The 24,028-nt window shown below is 36.6% G+C and overlaps 1 long non-coding RNA gene across 4 annotated transcripts in view; it reads left to right on the plus strand.

The window, feature by feature from the left end:
* Nucleotides 1–24,028, plus strand: part of LOC132028039 (uncharacterized) — a 440,338-nt gene that overhangs the window by 404,945 nt on the left and 11,365 nt on the right. For 3 of the 4 annotated variants that reach the window (XR_009407334.1, XR_009407335.1, XR_009407332.1), the window contains 2 exons: nt 10,482–10,546; nt 21,195–21,273. This is a non-coding gene — a long non-coding RNA (uncharacterized LOC132028039). Of the gene's footprint in view, nt 1–10,481; nt 10,547–13,556; nt 13,682–21,194; nt 21,274–24,028 lie in introns of those variants that run through there. The other variant, XR_009407333.1, reaches the window with a different exon arrangement.

A 24,028-nucleotide genomic window follows, 5' to 3' on the forward strand; every position in this document is an offset into this window, starting at 1 on the left:
CTGGTGGGTGAGGTACCTCCTTTTCCCCAGAGCTAAACCTGTCTTGAAGAAGGCAGATCTCAGCTGGAGCTGCCTGCCAGAGCTGACAAAGTGTCAGCTGTCTTCCGGGGGAAGACAGGTCCTGACTGGGGTGGGAGCCATTTTGGAGGTATACCTGTTTGCGAGGGCAGGTCCACAGGTCCATTTTTCCATGCTAGATGGAAAAAACCAAAATGGGCTCTTGCAAGCGTCTGACTGGCTAGGTTGAAGGGGAGGGGGAGAAAAAATGGCACTGTCAGCATTTGCATTCCAGCAAAAGCTTGTACAGGTCCCAGCCCTCTGGTACACATCCTAAAATGAGTTAGTGGATCTTCATGCATAACTCTGGCACTTTTCAAACTTCACTTACTTGGCTCTGTGTATTTTGCTTCTCTTCTTGTTAGTATGGGATGATTTTTTTGTGTTCCTACCTGAGGTCGCGCATCCCACTCAGGCAGCAGATACAGCCCCTTTAAACGTCGCACTTCAGCATCTCTCCTTTCTCTTTTGCATCTTTTTTTTTTCTCTCTCACCAGATAATTCCAATTTGCTTGGTAAAAACTATCATTTCACTCACCTAAAAAAGCCTTCTATTGATCCCATAATCATCTCCAGCTACCATTCGGTTTCTCTGCTCTACTTGACAGCAAAATCCTTTCCAAAAGGTGCCCATTTCATTTCTCTAATTCTACCTTCCCTTATCATTTGATTTCATTTTAATTAGGTTTTCTGTCGCATCACTTCATGAAGCAGTTCCTTTTTTTTTTTTAAAGATTTTATTTATTTATTTGACAGAGAGAAATTACAAGTACACTGAGAGGCAGGCAGAGAGAGAGAGAAGGAAGCAGGCTCCCTGCTGAGCAGAGAGCCCGATGCGGGACTCGATCCCAGGACCCTGAGATCATGACCTGAGCCGAAGGCAGCGGCTTAACCCACTGAGCCACCCAGGCGCCCCATGAAGCAGTTCTTATAAGGTGATCAATAGCTTGGTTGAAAATGAAATATGTTTTCAAGCCTGGGCATCTTTGAAAGGAAAAGGGAGCGCAAATGATTATGACACTGAGGAACTGGGTGCAGAGCAGGACTGTCTCAGGTAACTTGCACATGTAGTCACCCTACCAGTGATTACAAGGTTGCTAACAGTTGTCTAACCTGGAAGGGAACAGAGGGCAAGAGAAGGAGAGGGATCTTTTGTAGCACTGAAAACAGTTTTTTAGTACTTCATGCATGAAATACTTTATACTCTTGGCTTCTAGTTCACCACATATGTTGGTTTCCCTCTTCCTTCATGAACTGATGTTTTCAGGCTCTTTACCAGGTTTTTTCCCTCATCAGCACAGCCTGTAAATTGTGGAGTTTGCTAGCGCTTCTCCATTAATTCTCATTTGTTCTCCTTTTTTTTTTTCCCTACGATATTCACCCATTTGATTTTCAATTAAGTAAGGTCGACTATACATTTTCTCCTCTGATGGTTCCACTGTACTCCAGACTCCTCTCTTCCACTGCCTACCCATTGTCAACATTTGGATGTGTAATGGACCTCTTAAACTTAACATAAATGGTAACATTTTCCTCCCAAAGCCTTGGAGCCATTCTTAATTGCATTTTCTCTTACATGTGCCCTAAGGCACTTCTGTCACCTGTATTGCCACCACCCTGGTTCAAGCCTTCATTTTCTCTCACCTGGATTATTGTAATAGCTTCTTTACTAATTTCCTCATTTATTCCCTCAAGCCATCTCACCATCCCCTACATACGTAATCCATTCTCAACACAGCATACAAGGGGAACATTGGACTTTACCAATCAGGATGTGCTGATCCTCTGTTCAGTAACTCTGCAGTGACAAATGGTTGTATTCAGTTGAAATAGTGCAAGTCCTTTAGTAACCATAAATCCCTACATTATTATACTCAACTTCATCTCCTACTCTTTCCTTTCTTCCTTATTCTGCTTCTGCCACACTGGCTTTCCTGCTCTTCTTAGACATGCTTGGCATTCACCTGATTCCTGGAATGTTCTTCTCCAAAATTTATGTGTGATTATCTCCCTAATCTTTTTATTTTTCTCTGTATTACCAATGAATTTATTTTTCATTAAAAATATTTTCAGCAAAAACACACATAGCTATTAGTTTTTATTATAGTTTGTGGAGTTATTCTCTGCCTCCTTGAGGGTACAGTATTTACATAAATCGTTTGGAACTCTTCTGTTAAGGAGACTTGCTTACTCTCTTCACTCAATATTTATTGATATCAGTATGAACTCATGGAGATTTATTGCATACTTTGGGTTATAATCCAGTACTACTTTATATTGTTGCTCAAATTGTCATTGCTCTGCCAGGCCGTGTGTGTGTGTGTGTGTGTGTGTATGTGTTTAACCTTTTAAAAGCCTTTTAAAATATTCCCTTGATAGCAGTGCTTCCCCTACTGACTTATTTTAAATTATAACATCTCCCCACCAGATGTTGCTTCTCTGTTCTCCTACATTGCTTTAGATTCTTCATAGCACTTATCACTTCATGGCACTTACTGGAATACTATCTGTTTATCTGTTTATTATATCTACTTTATCTGTTTATTTATCATACACACATGCATGAACACACACACACACACACACACACTGGATGTCTCCTTGCACTGGAATATGAACTCCAGAAGGATAAGGATTGTTACCTGCTTTTTCTATTGCTTTTTCCTCATCTCAAAGAATAGTACCTAAAACACAATAGATATTCAAATATGTGTTAAATGAATATATGAATTGTTGATCTAGCCCACAATGGAGTGTACTAAATGTAACCATAATAAGGATGAGTACTACCACTGCTGGGCACTGTTTAAGTGATTCTTATATTTTTAATCTCATATGCATAGAGAGGAGTCAGTAAGGATATGCATAAAATTGCTAATAAAAGTTACCTTTGAGTGAGGAGATTATAGAAGATGGTTTTGTTTTTGCTGATCTCTCTTTTCTAAATGTTTATCTGTAAAATGTATATTATTATTATAATAAAAAAAGATAAATAGGAGATTGTCCCTCTTTTTGCACTCTGTTTTATTTATTTTTCTTGTAGCCAGGCTCTTAGACAGAGACAAAGTGTGATTTAGGAAAAAGACATTTCAAAAATAACTTTTCACAGACAGTGGGTATTTTTTATCCTGGCTTTTAATATATATCAGGTTTGCTTACTATATTTTAAACACTTTTGAGTCTTTAAGAGAAAAAAGTAAGCAAAAAATTCTCTTCATAGAACTTTTAGCCATACAGTAAGTAAAACCTACTTAACAAGGCATTTCTAGCTTACACAAGGCAAGAAAAGCTGAATTCATTGTTTCTCTGATTTCACTACTGAAATGAAGTCATTAAAGAGTCCAAAAACTGAAAAGCATCAAACCAAAACCTCCAGTCCCCCAAATACCCAATAAAGCCATACTCATGATAAAAAAAAAAAAAAGAGAGAGAGAACTCATCTATTCCCTGAAATGAAGTAACAATTTAAAAAACAAAGCGAAAATATAATCTAACACACTAAAATATACTTAGGCTATTTTAAAATAGGCTTATAGACTCAAGTTTTGCTTATAATGTGACTTTGCAAGAATCCAAGCTAATTGAATTTGGAAAGTGTCAAGCACTATTTATAAGCAAAACCAAATGCTGTGAGCTTTTTGAAGCTCAAATACAGTTTAAGCTTGAGTGAACTCAGTTTATAAATTCAGATTTTTTACTTTCTGAGTAAAATGCATATAGGGGTAACATGCTTTCTTCAGCAACTCATTGGGAGTTTATATCTATACATTCTTTTCTGTCTTTTGTGGGTGTTTTTCATTTTGTTTGAAAATTAAAGAAATGCTTTTGTAAGCTTGAAATACAGTTTTGAAGGTGAAGGCATTCAGAATATCTCCCCAAAATATGCTCCTTTGCCATGTGGACTGTTTTGAACTAGAGGAAATTAAGACCCACCAGACTCAAGAAAGAACTTTGACCCTCAAAATACCTAAAATAATTGAGATAGTGGGCCTCACCCAGAAAGAGAACTAGTTAAAACCTTTTTAACCTGAATGACCTGTATCTTTGGAAGGAGAAATAACAATAACCAAACATCTGCTCTTGTGATGGTATGTGAATTACCCTCTTCCCATTTAAAGGCTGGGTCCTGTCCCACTCCTTAGCTTGAGATGGCATATAAGCCTCAGTTGCTTAGCTTCTTACTGAGTCATATTTTCATAGGGTCCCTGTGCGTGTCATTAAAATGTCTTTTTTCCCTGTGAATCTGTCTTGGGTTTGTTTGATTTTTAGACCACTCAAAGAACCTAGAAGGGTAGAAGGAAATTTTTTTTTCTTTCTTTCTTCCTTTCTTTTTTTTCTTTTTAGAGATTTTGTTTATTTATTTGACAGAGATCACAAGTAGCCAGAGAGGCAGGTAGAGAGAGAGAGTGGGGAAGCAGGCTCCCTGCTGATCAGAGAGCCTGCTGTGGATCCCAGGACCCTGAGATCATGACCTGAGCCAAAGGCAGAGGCTTAACCCACTGAGCCACCCAGGCGCCCCAAAGGAAATTTTTTCTAACCAATAAAGGTAAGGGATGGAAAAAGGGCAGTTAAGATGGCACTGTTTGTCTCCTATCAGTTTAAAAAAAAAAATGCTAGGAATGTAAATGGGGGTTTAAAACACTTTGAAACATTTCTCTTGAGAATTACTTCAGGCTAGGACTTCCAGAATGGATAATGCAACCTGGTTTTTAATCTCTCAAAATTGTACTATAGAGTGTCACTATCAGGAATCAAAATGGGTTAAGCACATTTAAAGTGTCTCATTTCCAGTTGCAAAAGTTTCACCTTCATATAATGAGCAGCCAGGACCCTGGACCTGGGGATGCAAAGAGCAAAGGCTTAATAATAGTACACAAACCATGATGGGAGAACAAGATAATAATATGAGCAGAAACCTGTAGGCTGACAGTATGAAACCATATGAGTGGCTAGTATATCTAGAATCTTAGATGCCAATATTAATAATACAGAATGATAACACAAATCAGCTAGGAGTGAGATGACAGAGTCATTTGAAGACAGCGCATAAAAAGAATACACTATGTCAGTGAATCTAGTAGAACTGCTGCTCTAGGGGCGCCTGGGTGCCTCAGTGGGTTAAAGCCTCTGCCTTCAGCTCAGGTCACAATCTCAGGGTTCTGGGATGGGGCCCCACATCAGGCTCTATGCTCTGCAGGGAGCTCCCCTCTCTCTCTCTCTCTGCCTGCCTCTCTGCCTGCTTGTGATCTCTGACTGTCAGGTAAATAAATAAAATATTTTAAAAAAATACTGCTGCTCTAAACTCCTTGGACACCAGTTCATGTAACTGTCGGTGAAGACTGCCACAGGAGTAGGATACTTAGAATGCCGGTCCTTTTTAACAAGGCTGAGGCACAACACCGATACCCCAACACAAGGTCAAGAAGTGGTGAGAATGCCACAACTCAGAGCTTACTTTCTTTTCTTTCCAGATTTCATGGATTCAGTCCCCTGGTCCTATATATTCACCTGTCCTCAAGCACACTCCATCTTCATAGTAGTGGTTTACTTGATGTTTTTCTTCTAATACATGCCCCCGCTTTCCTTCACATTCCATTCTTTGGCACAGTGAGAAAGATGTCTCACCCCTTCTCTTCTATTTATGGTCTCTTCTCTGTTGTTCCATCAGTGATCTCAGTATCCAGCCTCCGTATCCATTTCTGTCACCCACTGAACTGTGGTATGTCCTGACCTCTGCCCCATATCTTTGGGACCAACGTCTTACCAAAACTGTATGGTGTAGAGCATTCACACAAAACTAGGCATCCATTCTAACTCAGGCATGAACTCGTAAGTATGGTGGAGTTAACAACTGATCAGACAGTCCTTTATTAATTGGGAACTACAGTCTCCTAGTTGGTCAGTTAAGAATTTTTTTCTCCGTGTTTCATTAAAGAATGCCAAGAAGCATAAATTCCAAGTTGCCTATGGCAGTGAGCAAGTCTCTGCATCCTTGGATTGATTACTTCTGCCTTACCAGTTTCATAAAATTAGTTTTTCATTCATGCACCCTGAGATAAGTTCCTACAGTATATTTATCTATATAATAAAGGTTGTCTTGGGCTCTGGTTTACAGAGGGACTCTCATTATGATGGTTTTCATTTTATGCTCCCTGAGCTGGAATAAAAATTGGAAGCAGCTTTTCTCAGAATGTTACATAGAATACAACTTTCTCAAGATAGTATTTTTTTTAAAGTTTTATTCCAGAATAAATTAGGAGTGGTGCCTGGGTGGCTCCGTGGGTTAAAATCTCTGCCTTTGGCTCAGGTCATGATCCCAGAGTCCTAGGATCGAGCCCCGCATCGGGCTCTCTACTCAGCAGAGAGCCTGCTTCCTCCTCTCTCTCTGCCTGCCTCTCTGCCTACTTGTGATCTCTGTCTGTCAAATAAATAAATAAAATCTTCAAAATAAATTTGGAAACCTCTACATCTTATAGTATATTTAAGGTTCAGAAAGTTTTACACTTAAATTTGCCTCTTTGATTTAATCCATCAGTTCCCCAGCTTTTTGGACAAAGTTTTAAAAGGCAATAACCATTGACGAACAGCTTTTGAACTGTTTGAACAACAACACTGACAGCCACAAGAATACAAACAAAAACAAACACACACACACAAAAACAAAAAATGAAAAAAATTCCATGAAATCTATCATAATAAATGCTGTGATTAATTTCTTAGTACTAAGATACCACTGGGCCATCTCTGAAATCATAGATTATGCTCAGAAAATACATGCCCTTCATAGGAGACTTATGTCTTTTGGAGTCAATTTCTATGTAAGCACTCAAGCAAGCCCTTGAAGGAAACTTTACCTGATGGGAAAGTTTAATTGCATCCAAGCAAGTATAATCCAGCTTCCCAGCCTGCTTCTCTGTCTGCCTGCCTTCTTTCTTTCATTATCTCCTTCCTTCTGTTACTTACTGTCCTCTCCCCGTTTCTCCCCTTCCTTTTTTCTTTCTTCTCTTTCTTCTTTCTTAGAAGACTTTCTTGAAGAGGAAGGTAATGAATGCACAAAATACATAAAAATGCTATCAGAGAATGTATCATATCAAAACTGAAATTCATGTATCAAGGTGATAGGATTTTTAGGAAGTGTTTACTGTTCCCTAGATTAGGAATTTTGAGACTTCTATTAAACCATTTCAATTCATAAATTAATGTAGATTGGGAAAAAATATTTCCTACTCCACCATAATTCTTTTTTCTCTTATAACTTTATTTTTTATAATAACATTTTCAAACATTCAAAAATAATTATATAATGAATAACAATATATCCAAAACTGGATTTAACAGTTGTTAACTTTGGCATATTTTCTTCATCTACTGTTTGCTAAAGTAATTTTATAGTGAGTTAAAAAATCATAGCATTCACCTTATGTACTTCAGCATGGGATCATAAGAAATAATGACTTTATGTTAAGTACCACTTACTACCTTTATCATACAGACCAATAATTCCCTGATACCATCTAACATTTATGCCGTATTCGATTTCATGTAAAATCTCTTGATCAAATCCTATTATTTTTATAATTTTTGTTTCTTTTATAAAAACCTTCTTAGGACTATTATAGAGTTTTGAAGAGACCCAACTAGTTGTCTAATAAAATGTCTTACATTTTGGATTTTTCACATTGTTTCTTGATGCCATTGAAGGTGTTCTTCTAACCATTGTATTGTGCGTAAGTCAGAAAGTCAATGTAAAGGATTTTTAAGGGTCTGGTTAAATATTTTAAAAAGGTAAATTGCATAGTGGATATAACATTATAATCTTATACTTGAAATAAATTTATTGAGTCAATTCTACAGTAAACACTGTACCCAGAAATATATTGGGAATGAAAACTCATTAAATCTTTGCTCCTGCAGACTTCAAGCTCTTCTAAGGTATCAAGCTCTCTGAGTAGCCATAGCACTTTCTCTGTCTGAAAAGACAAGTTTTAGGGTTATGCTTTCTCTTTAATATAGGCAGAAGTTCTTCTCCTTTTCTATTTGTATTTTTAAATTTTTAATCAAAATATAGTTGATAACCAGTATTAGTTTCAGGTGTATAATGAAGTAATTCAACATGTGTATCTATTATGAAATGATCTCTGTAAGTCTAGTTACCATTTGTCACCATACAAAATGATTGCAATATTATTGACTATTTCCTATGCTGTACTTCAAACGCCCAGGAATTATTTATTTTATAACTGCAAGTTTGTACCTTTTAATATGCTTTATCTATTTCCCTAATCCTCTCCTTCTTCCCTTCTGGCACCCACTACTTTGTTCTCTATAGTTAAGAGTCTGTTTCTACCTTTGTTGTGTGTTTTGCTTTTTAAATTGGACATATAAGTGAGATGATAATAGTACTTGACCTTTTCTGTCTGATTTATTCCACTTAGCATAATACTCTCTAGGTCCATGTGTGATGCTGGAAATGGCAAGATTTTATTTATTCCTATGACTAAGTAATATTCCATTAGTAATATTGCATTCCTTTCCATACTACAATGTCTTTATCCATTCACCTATCAGGGGACACTTGGGTTGCTTTCATTTGTGGCTATTGTAAATAATGCTGCAAGAAACATAGAGGTGTGTACATATTTTTGAATTAGCAAGCTCAGTTTCTTTTGGTAAATACCTAGAAGCAGAATTACAGGGTCATGTGGTATTTCTATTTTTAATTTTTGGAGGAACCTCCATGATGATTTCCACAGTGGCTGTTCCAGTTTTACATTTCCACCAACAGTGCATGAGGGTTCCCTTTTCTCCACATCCTTGCCAACACTTACCATTTATTGTCTTTTGATACTAGCCACACTGACAGCTGTGAGGTGATATCACATTGTAGTTTTGATTTGCATTTTTCTAATGATGAGTGATATTGAGCATCTTTTCATTTGTCTTTTGGCCATCTCTAAATCTTCTGTGGAAAATAATCTGAGTCCTCTTCCCATTTTAAAATTTCTTTTTATTTCCTTTGGAAATGTAGGAGGTTGTATGTATGTATATGTATGTATGTATGTATGTATGTATGTATGTATATATATATATATATAGTGTATATATATATATATATAGGACATTGACATCCTATTAGAGATATCATTTTCAATTATTTTCAATTATTTTCTTCCATTCAGTAGTTTCTTTTTGCTTTATGTTTCTTTTGCCTGAAGAAGATTTAGAAATATATTGCTAAGGCCGGTGACCAGATGGTGACTGCTTGCGTTTTCTTCTAGGAGTTTTAGGTCTTAGAATTAGGTCTTTAATCTACTTGAGTTTATTTTTGTCTATGGTGTAGAAAGTGGTCCAGTTTCATTCTTCTGTATGGAGCTATCCAGTTCTCACATCACTATTTATTAAATACTATCTTTTTGTATAGTATATTCCTGGCTCCTGTTTTGTAGATTGTTACCCTATAAGCATGGGTTTATTTCTGGGTTCTCTATTCTGTTCCATTGATCTATATACCTACTTTGTATAGTGCCATACTGTTTTGATTACTATGCTTTATAATACAGTTTGAAATTTGGGAATAGATTCTTTTACCTCAAGATTGCTTTGACTCTTCAGATTCTTTTGTCTTTCTCTATATATTGTAGGATTTTTTGTTCTAGGTCTGTGAAAAAATACTATTGGTATTGTGTTAGGGACTGCATTAAATCTGTAGCTTGTTTGGTATTTTAACAATATCAATTCTTCCCATCCATGAGTATAGTACGTTTTTCCATTTATTTGTGTAATCTTTGACTTGTTTCTTCCAGATCTTACCATTTTCAGGGTACAGGTCTTTCATCTCTTTGGTTAAATTTATTCCTAGGTCTTTTGTTCTTTATGATGCAATTTTAAATAGGACTGGTTTCTTAATTATTCTTTTTGCTACTTTGTTTTCAGTTATGTTATAAAAATGTAACATGCTGTATATTGGTTTGTTTCCTGCAACCTTACTGAATTTGTTCGTTTTTTTTTTCTTGATTTTTTTTTTTTGGGGGGTGGAGTCTTTAGGGTTTTCTGTATGTATTATGTCATCTATGAAGAGTCACAGTATAACTTCTTTATGAGTTAAAACACTTTTTGTTTCTTGTCTGATTGCTGCATCTAGGATTTCTAGCACTATGTTGAATAAAAGTAGTAAGATCTGACATTCTTCCTTGTTCCTGAACTTGAAAAGCTTCTAAATTTTCACCATTGAATACAATGTTAGATGCGGGTTTTTCACATGCGGCCTTTGTTATGTTGAACTATGTTCCCTCTAGTCCCACTTTGTTGAGATTTTTAAATTATGAATGGATGTTAATTTTGTCAAATGCCTATTTTGCATCCTTTGAGATAATCAGATGATTTTTTTATTTGTTAATGTGATGTATATGTTGATTTATTTGTAGATACTGAAGCATCCATGCATCCCTGGAAGAAATCCCAGTTGATGATGGTGGATGATCATCTTAAGGTATTATTGGATTTGGTTTGCTAATATTTTGTAAAGGATTTTTATATCTATGTTCATAAGGGATATTCTGTAATTTGCACTTTTTTTTTGTCTGATTTTGATTTTAGGATAATGGTGGCTCATAATAGAAAATTGAAAAACTCCCAAATTTTTGGAATAGTTTGGCAAGGATAGGTTTTGCAGTTTTTTGATACATAATTTTTTGCAAGAGTCTCTTAAAACATTTGTATTTCCTGGTGCCAATTTTAACTAGTTTATTTCTAATTTTATTTGAATTCTCTTTTTATTTTGATAACTCTGGCTGAACATTTATCAATTTTGTTTATATTTTCAAAGAACCAGGTCTTAGTTTTATTGATCTTTCCCATTGTTTCTTTAATACATTTTATGATCTTTATTATTTCCTTCCTTCTCCCAACTTTGGATTTTGTTCTTTTTTTTTTTTTTAACTAGTTCCTTTAGGTAAAGATTATATTATATAATTTTTTGAGATTTTTTCCTAATTTTTAAGGTAGGTTTATATCACTATAAATTTTCCATTTAGAATTGCTTTTGCCATATTCCAAAGACTTGGAAACTTTGTGTTTCCATTTTCAGTTGGTCTCTAGAGATTTTTAATTTCCAATTTGATTTATTCCGTGGCCCATTTGTTTTGGGCCAAGGAAGACAAACATTTGTTTCTCTGTTTTGCCTCCATTTGTTTGTTTTGTTTATTGCTTTTTCTTAAAATTGATTTTTATTTTCATACCCTTGTGGCAAGAGAATATGCTTTATGATTTCAATAATTTAAAATGTGATGTATCTTGGAGAATAGTCCAAGGGAACTTGAAAAGGATGTGTATTAGGATAATTTGGGGTGGAATGTTTTGTATATACCTTTTTAGTCTATCTGGTCTAATGTGTAATTCAGTGCCATTGTTTACTTACTTTTTTACTTACTTTTTTATCTAGATGATTTATCCATTATATAAATGGGGTGTTTAAAGTCCCTACTATTTTGCATTACTGTCAATTTCTTCTTTTATTAACTGTTAATATTTACTTTATATATTTAGATCCTTCTGTGTTGAGTGCACAGATATTTACAATTGTTATATCATCTTGTTGGATTCATTATTCTATCATTACCTAGTACTCTTTGTCTCTTGTTAACAGTTTTAATTTTAAACAATTTTTTTTTAAGATTTTATTTATTTGAGAGAGAGACAGTGAGAGAGAGCATGAGCAAGGAGAAGGTCAGAGGGAGAAGCAGACTCCCCATGGAGCTGGGAGCCCAATGCGGGACTCGATCCCGGGACTCCAGGATCATGACCTGAGCTGAAAGCAGTCGTCCAACCAACTGAGCCACCCCGGCGCCCAACAGTTTTAATTTTAAAGTCTATTGTTAACTCAGCCTTTTTCTTCTTCTTCCTTTTAGATGGGATATATTTTTCCATACCTTCACTCTCAGACTGTATATGTCTTTAGTTCTGAATTTAGTCTCTTGTGGAAAGCTATAGTTGGTTCTTGATTGTTGTTCTGTTTTTTTGTTTTTATCTATTTAGCTACTCTGTGTCTTTTGATTGGAGCACTTATTCCATTTACATTAAAGTGATCATTGACACATAAATACCTATTACCATTTTCTTAATTTTTTTTTTCTGGTTGTTCCTGTAGTTCTTCTCTGTTTTTTTCTTCTCTTCTCAATTCCCTTGTGATATAATGACTTTCTTTAGTATCATGGTTAGGACCCTTTATCTTTACCTTTTGTGAATGTGTCATAGATTTTTGATTTGTGGTTACCATGAGGTTCATATATAAAATGCTATGTGTATAACCATGTGTGTGTGTGTGTGTGTGTGTGTGTGTGTGTATTAAGTTAATGGTCACTTAAGTATGAACAAATTCTAAAAGTACTATACTTATAATATCCCCCTCCATATTTATGCATTTAATGCCATATTTTATATCATTTTATTTTGTGTATCCCTTAGTGATTTTTTTCTAGATATACTTGGTTTTACTATTATTGACTTTAACCTTTATACTACATTTATAGCATGTTTGCTTTTATCAGTGAAATTCTTTCATTTCATAATTTTCTTCTACTTTTAACATTTTATTTTCCACAAAGTCTCTTTAATGTTTGTTGCAAGGCTGGTTTGGTGGTGATGAACTCCTTTAATTTACGTTTTTCTGTGAAATTACTACTCCCCTGTCTTGAAGGGCCAGCTTTGTGTAGGAATGTTCACCATATAGATTGCATGTACCTGGTTGCTTTGGGTGCCTAGTTAGAACAGGTACAGCATCTGGGTCCTGGGTAGCTCTGCATTGCAGCCACCCTGGCAGGTTGCTGGTGCTGTAGGGGACTCTAGTGAGGCATCTCCATGCTGGCCGGAAGTCTGGAGCTGAAGTAGGCAATGGGTGTGATGCTTCTCACATAGCATTCCCTACCTGGACAGCTATGGCTCAAACCAGCATGGGCTGGAAGTCCTGGGACACTCCACATGGGGCCACCCTAGAGGGGTAGCTGAAGCACATGCCCGATGGGATGTACAAGTAAGAGGCCTCTTGGCAGGATGACTGAAGCAGGTATGGGTCCGGTCACTCCATGCCTGGACCATGCTGGCAAGATAGTTGAAGCTGGAGTGGATGCAGGCTGGGTTATTCCATTCAGTGGATGCTATGGTAAGACAGCTGGCACTGGATTGGGCAGTGGCCACCTGTTTCCTAAGGAGCTGTGTTTCCAGATCTCCTAAGGACCTGGAAAGGTGCCTAGAGTTAGATTGGGCACAAATTGAGGGTGTGGGCCACATGAGGGCTCTGGGACAGCTGAAGCTAGAGATGACTAGGGGGCCAGGGCTCACTAGGTGGAGCACCTAGATTCTGCTTTGTCTGTGGTTTCAGACAAAGTGGCTCTGACCATGGGGACAGATCCAGCAGTTCCCCCACATGTGGGAATGTACAGTGAATAAGTGGATTCCCTTTAAAGTGTGGTTGTCCCTCACATCAATTTTTTTCTGTGCCCCAGGGCAAGACAACCTCCCGACTGCACCTTGCAACATCAGGAGCAGAATTCTGTTTCTCTGTCTCCCTGGCCTCCTTTTTATCTCCCCTCTACCTTCTCTCATGCTGAAGCTGTTCACATCAACCCCCAGTTCTTCCTCAGGAGGCATCCCTCTATATGTAAGTATAGGTTCTGTGTGGCTGGGAGAGAAGGTGAGCTCAGGTTCTTCTTCCACTGCCATCTTGGACCTCTAAAGCCCATTCAAATTTTTTATATAAGGCCTTTTAGTACCTTTTGTGTCATGAAGTTTCATAACTAATACACCTTTGAATCTGTTTCTTGAAAGCATTTACAAGGATGTTACCTTTACCTGTGTTCTTGATGAAGCAAGTACATGGCCTTTGGCATTTTGGAACCTAAAATGTGTGGGGATAGCCGGGTTTAACAGTTTATTGCTTCATCATTTAACTACACTCAGCCTGAGGACCTCAGGCTTGTTGATGGTCTGAGCATCATGTCCCAGCAACATGTAGACACTGTCTTCCTACTTTCACTTACTAATTTAAATATGTGATTTATTTTCCATCTGAGGTTGACTTTTTAGTTTTGATACAAGGTCATTAATACTATAATGTTCACAGTGGGAGAAAATGTACTGGCTTTATTCTCCTCAAAATCCTTAGAAATCCTAGCTACTTAGTCAACATTAAAAAATGTTTTTAAGTGAACTCCCCCCCCCCCCCCCGGAAATATCCAATCCATTCACTTCCCTAAACAAGACTGTTTCTTCCAATGTGCTTTCTGGTGTTTGGTTCAGCCTGATATATTCAGCTGTTTAACATATTTGTATTTATGTAAAGCATGTTGTAGATTCACCTAGAATTTGTCTATTTTCATTACATTTGGTTTGGACGTATTGTGTTCGGAAACATTTTAATTTGGTTTGGACGTATTGTGTTCGGAAACATTTTAAGCACTTTATCTGATGCGGTTTGAAGGATGTTTGAATCCTCATTCATGGCTTTATTCAGCGCCCACCCCAGTGTTCTTCCCAAAGCAACTTTCTGAGGCTAGTCTTTGTAGGTTCCTCAGTATTTAAAAACTATGTAACTTAAGTAAAAAATAATAAATAAATAAAAATGGAATCAGAGGGGTTGAATAGAATATAAAAATATGTCAGAGTATTTTTAGTATTGAGATAAAACAAAGTAGGGACGCCTGGGTGGCTCAGTTGGTTAAGCAGCTGCCTTCGGCTCAGGTCATGGTCCCAGCGTCCTGGGATCGAGTCCCGCATCGGGCTCCTTGCTCGGCAGGGAGCCTGCTTCTCCCTCTGCCTCTGCCTGCCATTCTGTCTGCCTGTACTCACTCTCTCTGACAAATAAATAAATAATAATTAAAAAAAAAAAAAGAGAGAGATAAAACAAAGTAAAGGAGAACAAAACAAAATTCAGGTTGTAATGGAATTAAACAGAACCTGTTTACATTTATATGGTATTTAACATTAGAATACTGCAGTTTCCTCTTCTGTAAAATAGCAACTGCATAGAGCTTCTGAGAGGAGTAAATGATACACTGCCTGTGAAAATACTTAAAAGAGCTTCAGCACATGGTAAGATTTAGAGATTAACAGCATCACGATCATCTCTATGAAACAGTAGGACAGAAAATAAACATCAAGAATATCATTGCTTAATAAGGATGATGGTATTCCTAATTAAAATCTAATTAATAGTTGGTTCCAACCGTCCTGTAACTCCAACTTGGTGTGTCTTCTAAAAAATGTAAACCCTGAATGGGAAGTATGCAGATGTTTCTGTGTGCATATGCATGAATGCTTGGTTGTGTGTTTTGGGAAGATGTAGAATGTCCTGCTGATAAACAGAGCTGCAGGGAACATTTTATTAGAGCTAGTTTAGTGGCAAATCGTGCATTTCTAAAAGCCTTGCAAACAGTGGACTTACTGTGTAAAGAAGACCTGCACATCTAAGCAGCAGTTAGTCTGTTTAGAAAGTCAGACCTGCAATTTAAATAATATGCAAGAAGAATTAAAAAAAAATTTTCCTATACCCTGTGTTTTACAAATAGCTGCTGGACAAGTATATACATGATTGCATCACACATGCCTTTGAGGTTTAGTTTTTCTTATGGATGTATTGAACCATGTGTATGACCATAGTACAAATCTTACCTAGTATTTTTTAAAATTAAAAATATTATAATATTTTTAAGAATTATAAAATGTTTGCTTCTAGTACTTGTATTAAAGACCATATCTTATTCCATTTATAATAACTAATTTTAGTTGGGGCATCAGTGCTCTTTCTTTGCTGTAGAAATTATAATATGATCAGACTTGGAAACAGAATGAACCAGTTACTTAGAAGAGTAACACAAAGCCCCCATTTTTAGGAGTTTTCAAATAATCATTTGATCTGGGGAAGCTAAATGATCAGTTACTGCTAGATTAACAAAAACAAAAGTTATAGCACCATTTTTTGGCCATTATTATTGACCAGTGCCGTCCAGTTTCACCCAATTTAATTCTTTTTCTAAATTTTATTTTTCACTGATGTATAGTTGATAAATACTAGTTTCAATGCACAACATAGTGATTCTACAATTATATACATTACAAAATGCTCACAACACTAAGTATAGTCACTGTCAATCAAGTTACTACAATATTATTGATTACATCCCCTGTGCTGTACTTCTTATCCCCATGACTTGTTTTGTAACTAAAAGTTTTACTTTTAATTTCCTTCATCTATTTCATCTATTTCCCCACACATTTCCCTCAGGCAAGTTTGTTCTCTGTATTTATGAGCTTATTCATTTTTGTTGTTCATTGTTATGTGTGTGTGTATATATGTGTGTGTGTGTATGTATATGCATACATATGTATAATATGTGTATGTATATGCATGCATATGTATAATATGTGTATGTGTGTATGCATACCTTTGTATGTGTATGTATATGTGTACATATGTATAATACAGGTATATGTATGTATATGCATATATATGTATATGTGTGTATATGCGTACATATGTATATATGCACATATCCATGAACAACAAAAATATGTGCATATATATTTATATTCCACAAATTATGAAAATATTTGTGTTTTCCCATTTGACTTCTTTCTGTTAGCAAAATGCTGTCTTGGTTCAACTATGTTGCTTTCTTATGGCTCAATATTATTCCATCGTGTGTATATACCTTATTTTCTTTGTATAGCCACCTATCAGTACCTAGGTTTTTTCATTATTTTGGCTGTTATAAATAATGCTACAAAAAACATAGAGGTACATATATTGGTGTTTTTGTTTTCTTTGTGCAAGTACCCACAAATAGATTTACTGGGTCATAGAGTATGTTTTTGATAGTGGCTATACCAACTTACATTCTCACCATCGGTGCACGGAGGCCATTTTTCTCCCCGTCATTGCCAACACTTGTTATTTCTTAGCTTCTTTTAGTTATCCTGGCTGATGTGAAGTGACATCTCATTGTGGTTTTGAATTGCATTACCTTGATGGTTAGTAATTTTGAGGATCTTTTTAGGTGTCTAGTGGCCATATGTATGTTTTCTTTGGAAAAAATGTCTATTCAAGTCCTCTGTGCATTTTTTTTTTTTTTTTTTTTTGCCAGATGATGTGGATTTTGGGGGGGGTTCAGTTGTAGAAGTTCCTTATATATTTTGGATATTAACCCCTTATTGGATACATCATTTGCAATTTTCTCATCCCATTGAGTAGATTGCCTTTTTGTTTGGTTGATGGTTTCCTTCCCTGTGCAAAAGCTCTTTAGTGTGATATAGTCCCATTTGCTTATTTTTATTACATTTCTCTTGCCTGCAGAGATGTGCCAGAAAAACACTGCAAAAACTAATGCCTAAGACTTTGCTCTTTATACTTTCTTCTAGGAGTTTTACAGTTCAGGGACTTATATTTATGTCAACTTCTGTGTACGGTCCAAAAAAGTGATCCTTTAGTTATTTAGCCTGTAGCTATTCAGTTTTCCCAGCACCATTTATTGAAGGGACTATTTCTTTCTGATTGTATATTCTCACCTTCTTTATCATTGATTAATTTACCACACAAACATGGGTTTATTTCTGGGCTCTCTATTCTGTTCCATCACTCCATATGTTTATTTTTGTGTCAGTATCATACTGTTTGAATTACAATAGCCTTTTAGAATATGAAATCTTGGATCATGGTATCTCCAGGTTTGTTCTCAATCTCAAGATTGCTCTGGTTACTTGAGGTCTTTTGTAGTTCCTCACACAATGTAGAATTATACTATTAGTGTTTTGATAGTGTTTTTAACAGCATTAAATCTGCAGTTGCTTTTGGTAGTATGGATATTGTAACTTTATTAATTCTTCAAATACATGAGCATGGTTTGTTTTTACACTTATTTGTGTTTCCTTCAGCCTTTAGTTTTTTCATTAAAGTCTTATAATTTTCAGAGTACAAGATTTTATCTCCTTGATTTAATTTATTCCTAGGTTATTTCCTTCTTTTCAGTGGAACCGTGAATGTGATTGGTTTTGTAATTTCTCTTCCTGCCACTTTGCTTATTAGTGTGTAAAAACTAAAAATTTCTTCCTTTTAATTCTGTTAATATTGGCCTTATGTACTTAGGTGCTTCGGTGCTGGATGCATAGATATTTACCATTGTTGTATCTTCTTATTGGGTTGATTGTTTTATCATTATGTCCTCTTTGTCTCTCATTAAGACCTTTTTGCTCTCTTGACAGTCTTTGTTTTAAAGTCTATTTTGTCTGGAACAAGTATTGCTACCCAGGATTCCACCCCCCCCCCCCCGCCACACCGCTGGCATGAGATATGTTTTTCCATACCTTCACTTCCAGTGTATATGTGTCTTTAGATCTTCATCAAGTCTCTTGTAGGCACTTTGTGTTTTGTTTTGTTTTTCTTTTTTTTTTTTAATGCGTTCTCTTTTTGAGCATGTAGTCCAAGTACTTCTAAAGCAAATATTGATAGGTATGTACTTAGCACCATTGTTTACATTGGTGTTTGGTTATTTGTGTGGGTATTCTTTGTCCCTTTTTCTTTTCTTGCTCTTTTCCCTTGTGATATGTTATATATCCATTTAGGTGTTTGGTTTGTGGTTACCATGAGTTTCACATAAAATCCTATGTATGTATCAGTCTGTATTTGATTGTTGCTGAAGTTCAAATATATTCTAAAACACTACATTTTTAGTTTATCATTCCAGTTTTTATGTACATTATGTCATATTTTATATCTTTTTCCTTTGTGTGTTGTTTGACTATTGTACACAAAATTTCACTACGCCTGTCTTTTACCCTTCATACTTGCTTTATGAGTGACTGACGCAATCACTCTCTGTTTACTTTTACCAGTGAAATTTACTTGTAATTAAGACATTTTCTTTGCCACTTAAAGAAGGTCCCTTTAACAGTTCTTGTATAGTTTAAGAGTAATGAGTAACTTTTGTCTGGGAAACTATTTCTCCTTCAATTGTATTCACAATTCACCATTCACCATTTAGAGTATTCTTGGTTGTAGGGCTTTTTCCTTTTAGCACTTTGAATATATCATACTATTCAGTGGCCTGTAAATTTCTGCTGAAAAATCAACTGATTGTTATATTTGATGGAAACCAAATGAGCCTGTTTTCTTTTCTCCTGATGCTTTTAAGATTTTGTCTTTATCTTTGTGTGCCACTTAGGTTCATCTTGTTTGGGGTTCTTTCTAGTTCTTGGACCTGGATGTCTGTTTTTTCCCCGGATATGGAACTTTTCATCTATTCTTCCTTGACTTACGTTTTCTGCTCCTTTCTCTGCTCCTACTGGGTCCCTTATAATGTGAATCTTAGTATGCTTGAATTTGGCCCTTAGCCCATTTCATTTCTTAAATTTGGTCTTTTTGTTGGTCATCTTGGTTGCTTTCTACTACCCAGTCTTTCAGATTGCTGATGTATCCTTCTGCATTTTCTTATCTGATGTTGATTCCCTCTAATAGATTTTATATTTCAGCAGTTGTATTCTTCAGATCTGACTGATTGGTAAACTTCTCAGTTCATTCAGTCTTCTCTCAGTCTGATGAAAATCTTTGTGACCTTTACTTTGAACTTTTTTCAGGTAAATTTCTTCTCTGTTTCATTTAGCTCTTTCTCTAGAGTTTTGTTCTTTCATTTTCAACATACTCCTTTTCCCCTTATTTTGTCTCTATGTGTGGCCCGATGTGGAAGGTGTCCTCTGATGCCTTGTTATCAATGCCCTCTAGTCCCCAGAACCAAATGTTCTAGAGGTCCCCAGTGCCTGCATGCATCCTGGTAGGCAGCCTCCTCCCTCAACCTGGCTATCATCAATGACTTGGCAGACTCCTCTGTGTACATGGGTAGGCTGGCTTGCCCCTGGTATAGCTGCCTGGGAGGCATGATTTTAAATACTAGGGCCACCTGGTGGGTGGGACTATCCCTGGAGCAAGCAGGATTTGTTCTCTAGGGGCACTGGTGCTGGTCCCTGGGTGACACATTGTGCTCCTCACCCCAAGGCAATAACAGTCCCAAATGAGGTACCCAGGATGTGTGGAAAGTAGGGAGTTGTTTTACAGGGGCCCTGCCTGGGTAGGGCAAAGAGTGCTAGCTAGGTAAATAGAGAGTGTCAGAACAGGCTCTAGCAAGTATCCAGATAGATAGACTGATAAAGGGTAATAAAAATGGTACCTGCCAGCTTTTCCATCCTCAGGGCAAGTCCTATAGATACGGGTCTCTCCAGCACACATTCTAAAAGTTGTCAATAGATCTCTCTCTTGTGTAACCCTAGTGCTTTTCAAACCCATGCTTCTGAGCTGGGTCTTGGATTGAGTACTAAAGCCCTTGCTCTTTAAGAGCAGATACTCAGTTTTCTATACCCTACCCTGCTGACTCTCCTGGACCTAAGCCCAGCTGATTTTGAAAGCTGGATATTATCAGAGCTCATCTTTGTGCAGGTCCCCAGCATCCTAGATGTGGGGCTTGATCCTTCTTACTCCTCTGCACCCATTTATGCATTCCTGCTCCAGGAGTTTAGTTCTCCGATGTGTCTCTGCCCATCCAGCCCTTCAGCTTTATGTCTTTAGCTGTGGAAGATGTTCTTCTGGTCTTCAGTTCATTTTCAGAGTGAATTGAATTACATGTACTCGTTGCTTTGGTGTTTCTGTGGAAGGAGGTGAGCTCTGAATCCTCCCGCCATCTTTTCCCACTCTTCTCATCCCATTTAATTCTTTTTTTTTTTTTTTTTTTTTTATAAGGAAGTTTGGAAAGAACCCAAATACATGGAGACTAAATAGTATCCTTCTAAAGAATGAATGGGTTAACCAGGAAATTAAAGAAGAATTGAAAAAAATCATGGAAACAAATGATAATGAAAATACAACGGTTCAAAATCTGTGGGACACAATAAAGGTCATCCCATTTAATTCTTAATGAAACAGTGAATCACATTGAATCACACTATCACCAGCTGGTCTGAGATGTCATCTTACTATCCAAGTTTCTCCTTGCCTTTGCTTTTTCCTTTCTAGGAAATTAAATATTTTCTTCCCAGACTGCTAACCAGGTTGAGGAACTTGTAAATGCAGCTTTTTTATTTTTTTATTTTTATTTTTTGCTTAGTGATACAAAGAAAGAGAAGGATATGAAAATAGCTGGATGAAGAGGAGGAGTATTCATAAATGAACTTGATAAAATATTGGTGAGCTAAACATAATCTTGTAAAATTGGAATAATTACTTCTTAATTTATTTGCAAAAGAAGACATTTTCAGTAAAACCAGACTATGACACTATATCTATCATGGTCCCCAAACTGAAGACACTGTACCACAGAATTGTAAGACCCATTTATGTTCTTTGCTTGGACTCTATCTTATATATTAACACTATTAATTAGTTCTAACATGGGAAATTATTAACTTTGTAGATCATGGACAAGAGAAAGAAAAAAAACACGATTATGTCCTGAAGGAATCTCCCATCAATAATATAGTCCCCATTATACAATCTTAATAGCCATTATGCCTTATTTTCAAACTGAACCAAATCTTATGATTCAAAAGGATAATAAAGAGAATATGGAAGATGGCAGCATAATAGGATCCCGAGTTCTCCTCCTCCTACAACACAAGAAAGCTAGAACTACATGTAATGAACTCACTTTCAAAATGATTGGAAGGGGAGACACATAGTTGGGAACCAGCCAATGAGCCTAGTGTAGCAGTCCCACAGTGGGAGGGATATCCCTGAAAAGCAAACAAGTCAAACCCCATATTGAGCACACCTAGCTGCAGGGACCTTCACAATGAAGATAACCCCTAAAATGTCTGGTTTTGAAAACTGATAAGTCTTATACTCCTATACTTCTTCATCCATAAAGAACCAGAATGCTATATCACTTTGGTCCTGTGACCCAGCACCAAAGCAGAGGTTTGAAAAATCGCCTAGTATATACATTAGGGAGATCTATTGACTAATTTTAGGACATGCATTTGGGGGTGAGGGATCTTTTGTTAGAATAGAAGTGTTTGTGGTTACCATCTTTCCTGCCCTCCAACCTAGCTTGTTGGACACTTAACTGGAGCCAATTGTGACACTCCATTTATTTTGCTAATAGGTTTTCCCTGACCTAGCTATCCCTTGGGAACCCACCCCACCTACCATACCTGCTCCGTCAGGTGCCCCTCCAAAGCAGCTCCCACCCCTGTCTGGGTTGGAGGGGATACTCAGCTGGGACTTAAGATTGCTTCCCTGACACATTGCACAGGCAGCCTTACCCAGAAGAGTGTACCTTTGCAGAGTACTTACCACTTTGAAAAGGTGGGGTAAGACAGTGCCAGCAGCACACCTGAAATAGTTGTGACTGGTCATTGCAAAAAGCCAGGCTGAGGACATCCTCACTCACCAGTGCTCTCAGGGTGACTGTAGCCAAACCTCTAAGGCACTTATGCTGGGGTAAGACCTGCTTACCAGTGCACCTGCAGCCATCACAGCCCAGGCCCAAAAGAAGGCTGCATGCATCTCAGCCAGAGATGTCCCTGGAGCACCTGATTTTAAAAACCATGAGGGACTGACTTGTTGGGTGCTACATGATGCCTTCTACCTTAGGTCATACTTTCAAGACTAGGAGACATAGCTGACCTACTTAATACATAGAAACAGCTGCAAGAAGAAGACAAAACTCTAGGAAAAGAACTAAAAGAAACATATAACCAATTTATCAAAAAAAAAATTCAAAAACGTACTCACCAGACTGGAGAAAAGACTTGATGAACTCAGAGGGAATCACCAGAGTAAAGGATGCTGAAGAATGGATCAGCAATCTGACAGACTAGTGGAGAGTAACCAGGCTACACAGGGGAAAGAAAAAATAATTTTTAAAATGAGGATAGGTTAAGAGACCTCTGCAAACAACATCAAGCATACTGATATTTGCAAAATAGGGGTTCCAGAAGAAAAGAGATAGAAAGGAACATAAAACTTATTTGAATAAATAATAGCTAAAAAAAAAAAAAGCCCTCCCTAATCTGGGCAAAGAAACAGATATCCAGGCCCCAAAAATCAGAGAGAATGAAACAAGATGAGCTTAAGGAATTCTGTACTATAGCAAACAATATAGCAAAACAATAATAGCAAAATTTAAGGAGAGAATGTTAAAAGTAGAAAGAGAAAAGGAAAGGATCATATAGAGGGAAAATACATAATACTATCAGCTGGTTTCTTTAGAAGAAAGTTTGAATATATCATCTCTCTCCTTTCTGGCCTGCAAACTGTAGGGTAGTCCCTCCCCCCTTAGCAACCTAGAATACCTTATGCAGCAAAGTTATCATTCAGGATTAAAGGAGAAATGAGGACTCTCCTAGGCAAAGAAAAGTTAAAAAAGAGTTCATCACCACTAAACTGGTCTTGTGAAAAATGTTCAAGGGACTTCTTTAAGTGGAAAAGAAAAGGCCATAATTAGAAGAAAAAACTGAAAGGAAAAAAATTTCACTTATAAAAACATACAGTCAAGGTAGTAGATCAATCATTTTTAAAGCTACTGAAGTTAAAAAGATGATAGTAGTAAAATCAATTACATCTATAAAAGTTAGTCAAGGGATACACAATTTAAAAGATGTAAAATATGACATTACATCATCAAACAAGTATGAAGAAAAAGGTTGTGCTTTTAAAATGTGTTCATACTTAAGCTACCATTGACTTAATATAGATTACTATACACACAAGATGTTACATATGAACCACAAGGTAAAAACAAACCAAAAGTATGTAATAGATGTTCAAAAAAAAATCTAAACATAATGCCAAAGACTATATTTAAGGGAAATAGAGCAAGAGGAAGAAAGGAATAGAACTACAAAAAGAATCAGACAATTTTAAAAATGGCAGTAAGTAATACCTATCAATCAATAACTACTTTAAATGTAAGTGACTAAGTGTTCCAGTCAAAAGACA

This window comes from Mustela nigripes, chromosome 12, assembly GCF_022355385.1.
Source record: "Mustela nigripes isolate SB6536 chromosome 12, MUSNIG.SB6536, whole genome shotgun sequence".
In the NCBI taxonomy this organism is placed as follows: Eukaryota; Metazoa; Chordata; class Mammalia; order Carnivora; family Mustelidae; genus Mustela; species Mustela nigripes.